We start from the raw sequence: 5588 nt of genomic DNA on the forward strand, positions 1-5588 counted from the left end.
TGCAATTCAACAAGTAACCTTGTACTCTTGCAGTAGTACAAGACTAAAAATAAACTAATCCTTGCATTATTAGTTGTTAAAAACACAACCAACTGTTGTGAGAAACTATAATGCAAGTTTAATTGGTTCACACGTAGTGCCTGAAGCACATGTCATAATTCAAACTAATACTCATAAGCTTGGACGAGGGGAGTTAGTGGATATTGAAGTGGATCTTATCGAGGTGGTCAAGGTAAACTATTTGTTTTTTTTTATATTTGGATTATATGCACATTGAAGTGGATCTTATCGAGGTGGTCAAGGTAAACTATTTGTTTTTTTTTATATTTGGATTATATGCATTTGTCAGACAATTTTAATTTATCTTGAGTTTGCTTTAAACTCATGAGATCCTATGTGGCTTTTATTCATATGTGTATAATTTAGAATTTGTCTGACCTAAAATACATCATGTTGCGATGTGTTTAAGAGTAAGGGACCTAAATTCTTTTAAATTCTGGCATGAGCGATTGGGTCATCTTGGGCATAATATGATTTGTCGGATTTCCTTAAATTAAATTAGGGCATTCAAACCAAATTCGACCTACTGCATATCACAATTTTCCCCCTTCATCTAATATGTGGTGAATAAGCAAAACATTTCCCTTCTGCGTATTCTTTATTTGCAGTCCATATTTCTATATCACCACCCTAGCGTACCTCTATTGGGCCTTAGCAAAGATAAGGTACATACATTATTTATGAAACTCCGTCAATAATTTAGTACCTATGGCCCATGTCAGGGGATCAATTTATAATTTGGTACGCTGACTGCATTTTTTTTTAATGAAGATCAATTCTCGATATTAGGGGGAGATTAGCGCCCAAAATATAAAAGAATGTCGAGAAATTTCATAAAATGAAAAGAATCTTCATTTTTAGATCCACGTACTAGTAAGCTGAACTAGAAGTTCAGTATAAAATTATCTGCCAAAGATAGGAGTGACTAAGCCCCATATTCATCTTGAGTATATCAACTGATGATTTGGTACGCCAGAAGCATACTGTGCCAGAAGCATATGAAACATGTTAGTGTAAAAGATAAAAGTCCGCGGTACACTAAATCTATTATAGAAAGACAGTCACTCCCATAACCTTCGGAAGAGGCTTGTCCTGAAGACGAAATCTCCAGTAAATTGCATGTGCACTTGATAATCATAATATTAGAGATGCGGAACGTCCAAATCCAAACGTTAAGGGAAATGTCAAGGATTTGGTTAAAATAAAATAAGCTTTGAAGTGGCCACGAATTTGTGAAAAATGAGAAATATATAATAGAAATATAAAAGTTGTCGACAACATAGTTGGCTCTACAGTTGCTCTTACTATCTCTGAAAATAACCTGGATCCAGAACCTAAGTCGGTAGCAGAGTGCTTGAAGCACTCGGACTAGGTGAGATGGAAAGTGGCAATTGAGACTGAGCTGAACTCGCTAAAGTATTTTGAACATGTAGTTCATATATCCCTGCAGGATATAAATGGGTCTTCATAAGAAAAATAAATGAGAATTGTAAGGTGGTAAGATATAAAGCGAGATTCATAGCTCAATGGGTTCACGCAGAGACCCGACATCGATTTAGATGCAAAATATTCTCCTATTGTTGATTATATTATGTTCCGCAAGTTAATACATATGGCAGAAACTATGAATTTATATATGCAGTTGATGGATGTTGTGACTGCATATTTATATGGGTCACTAGACGCTAATATCTATATGAAAGTCCCTGATGGACTTAAAATCCCTGAATTAAGAGAAAAAGAAAACAAGATTCGCAACATGTATAGTATTAAATTATAAAGGTCGTAAGTTCCTCCTGAAGAGGAGATATGCAAATAATGATGTATGCCCTTGTGTGTTTATAAAGAAATTCGAAAATGACTTATGTATTATATCAGTCTATATTTATGATATAAATGTTATTGGAACGCACAAGGAGCTTACAGAAGTTAGCTCATGCCTAAAGACGGAGTTTGAAATGAAAGACTTGGGAAAAACCAAGTTTTGTCTTGGCCTGCAGATCGAGCATTTTCCCAGAAGGAATTTTTCTACACCAGTCAACCTATGTGAAAAAGGTTTTGGAAAGATTTTATATGGATAAATCTCATCCACTTAGCACACCAATGGTCATTCGATCCCTCGAAGTGGATAAAGACCCATTTAAACCCAAAGAAGATAATGAAGAAATGTTAGGGCCAGAAGTTTCCTATCTGAGCACCATTGGAGCACTTCTTTATTTCGCAAATTGCACAAGGCCTGATATTGCATTTGCGGTGAACTTGCTAGCAAGGTATAGTGCATCTCCTATAAGGAGGCATTGAAATGGCGCTAAACATTTCCTTCGCTATCTTTAAGGTACAAAAGATCTTGGACTATTCTATAAAAGAAACCAAGATATGACATTGGTGGGCTATTAGAACGCTGGCTATATATATGATCCCCATAACGCCAGATCCCAGACTGCTTTTTTTTTTCCTCTGTGGTGGTATTGTCGTTTCTTAGAGGTCTGTTAAGCAGACTATGGTGACTACTTCTTATAACCACTCAGAGATTATCGCTTTATATGAGGCCTCACGAGAATGTGTATGATTAAGATCGTTGATACGACATATTTTTGGCTCGTGTGGTCTAGCAAAAGATGATATTCCCCTCAATGTCCTTTATGAGGACAATGCAGCTTGTGTTGCACAAATGAGCAGTGGATATGTAAATGGAACCATGACAAAACATATTGCGTCAAAATTCTTTTATCCACATGAGCTCCAAAAGAATGGCGAAATCACCATCGAAAAAGTTCGCTCAAGTGACAATCTTGCAGATTTGTTCACTAAGTCTCTGCCTACATCAACTTATGAGAAATATGTTCACAATATGCATAGACTTGAAAGACTATCTTCTTCAGGGGGAGCAAATTCTTAAAGAACAATCCTGAAGATTGGGCCCTGAAAGTCTATTATCATAATTTGCTCCTTTTTGCTAAGTTTTGCCCCACTGGGTTTTCTTAGCATAGACTCAGAAGATTGTCATCATCAGGGGGAGCGAATTTTCAACGCAATCTCGAAGATTGTGCCTTGAAGGACTATAGTTGTACTCTTTTTTCCTTTTGCTAAGTTTTGTCCCACAGGGTTTTCTTAGCTAAAGGTTTTTAATGAGGCAACTAATGCAACACAAGTTTGGATCCCGAAGATCTATAGTTGTACTCTTTCCTTTTATTTAATATAAAGCGATAATCTCTGAGTGGTTAGAAGAAGTAGTCATCATGGTCTGCTTAACAGACCTCTAAGAAACGACAGTACCACCACAGAGAAAAACATAACCAGTCTGGGATCTGGCGTTATGGGGATCATATATGTAGCCAGCGTTCTAATAGCCCACCAATGTCATATCTTGGTTTCTTTTATAGAATAGTCCAAGATCTTTTGTACCTTGAGAAGATAGCGAATGAAATGTTTAACGACATTCCATTGCCTCCTTGTAGGATAAGCACTATACCTTGCTAGCAAGTTCACCGCAAATGCAATATCAGGCCTGGTGCAATTTGCGAAATAAAGAAGTGCTCCAATGGTGCTCTGCGGGGATCTTTCCAGTCGACATTCCATCCTTGAGAAGCTACAATGTCAGATAAATAGGTTCTTGAAAAGACAACAGTAGCATAAGTACCCCATGCTCGGCCAAGCCACCCGCACCCTGCTCCAGTGATACTACAATTCACGAAAGAGAACCCAGTCTTCTCGTTTGCCGATTGCCTCCCGTGGGCAGTGATGCATCCTGTAATTAATGCTCCTCTTGCCGCTGCTAGGAACTTGCGTTGCTATTGAATTAATTGTGCAACCCTGTTGAATTTTTTATTTAGCCTAAACTAAAGGTAAAATATTAATGATATATGGCCCAACTTTGCATGTTAATGTTAGAGTACAAAAATATATCCCTCAACCTTCACAATAACTTTCGAGTTTTGCTGTAGTGGTGAGGTCATTTAATTAAGATGGTATCAGAGTAGCTCAAGTTCTAATCCTACTGGCCATGAATTTAACCGGATTTAAAAAAAAAAAAATCTTGATACCGATGTGTGAGTCTAGAGTATGAAAAGATAGAACATCAATTATGAAAAATTATCATAATATATCAATTTGTTGCTAATTGCACTGATTCTCCTTCTCTACTGAAATTATGCAATGTTAGTTTCTATCCAAAATTATTTTGGCGGTGTTTTGAATCGGGCAACCTTGAGTTTAGAAGAAAGGATAGCACAAATTGGTTATACTTTTGTTTAATTTCTACTTGCTTGAGTTTGTGATGGTCATTGATCGTCCTAGCATTAAAAATTTTGAGTGAATTTTAATATCAGACTAGTTTGCCAGAAGCAAACATTTGAAAGATAACCTTTATGAAAATCCTTAGAAAAAGGAGCTTGATGATTTTGGTGATTATGTGTGATCTTATTACAATGTGAATATTTCTAATTACTCATGCACTAATATTTAGTCCCCATGATTAGTGCACCGTGATATATGATAGTAATTATTACTTGTCTTTGACCTTGAACGTTCATTTTACTATAATATATGATTAGTGCATTGTAATTTTTGCATGATTATATTTCTTGATTCTTTAAGTATCTTTGCCCAGAAGGCAAACACTTTAAATTTTCTCTCTATCAATTAAGACGTGAAAAATTGATGCCTCACTGAAAAAGTATTCACTTTTTCTGGGCATTCCCTGAAGGATCGCTTTGATCTATGAAAGCCAATAATCTTTCTCAAGTGCAACTGGCAGAGTAAATTAGAACTTTTTGGATTTCAAATACATGACTAAATATGATTCAGCTCTGTACCATATTATTTATCAGCTAAAACTCTGTAAGCAGAACATTACAGACAGTGATAAAATTGATCAAAAAGTTTTTTCCCCCATTCCATGCAAATAATATTGTACTCCAGCAGAAGTACATGACTAAGAATTACACTTAGCATTCTGAATTGATATCTACATTAGTAGTCGCAGAGAAGCACATTAGAAATCACAATGTCAGATTAGTTGTTAGATTAGTTGGCTTACGAGTTGTGCTATAATTCAGAAAATTACTTATACGCGTGGATAAGGGGGAGACTATGAACATAATAACCCTGTACTCTTGCAGTAGTACAAGACTAAAAAGTATATTAAGCATTATGAACTAATCCTTGCATTAGTAGTTGTTAAAAAAAAACACAACCAGCTGTTGTGAGAAGCCATAATGCAAGTTTAATTGGTTCACTCGTAGTGCCTGAAGCACATGTCATAATTCAAACTAATACTCATAAACTTGGACGAGGGAAGGTATTGGACATTGAAGTGGATTTTATCGAGGTGGTCAAGGTAAACTATTTAGTTTTTCTATATTTGAATTATATGTATTTGTCAGACAATTTTAATTTATCTTGAGTTTGCTTTAAACTCATGAGATCCTATGTGGCTTTTATTCATATGTGTATAATTTAGAATTTGTCTGACCTAAAATACATCATGTTGCGATGCGTTTAAGATTTAGGGACCCAAATTCTTTTAA

At 35.8% G+C, this 5588-nt stretch overlaps 1 pseudogene; it reads right to left on the bottom strand.

The window, feature by feature from the left end:
- LOC109839749 overlaps positions 1–3639 on the bottom strand; it is a 7528-nt pseudogene extending 3889 nt beyond the window's left edge.

This window comes from Asparagus officinalis, chromosome 1 (genome assembly GCF_001876935.1).
Source record: "Asparagus officinalis chromosome 1, Aspof.V1, whole genome shotgun sequence".
Classification (NCBI taxonomy): Eukaryota; Viridiplantae; Streptophyta; class Magnoliopsida; order Asparagales; family Asparagaceae; genus Asparagus; species Asparagus officinalis.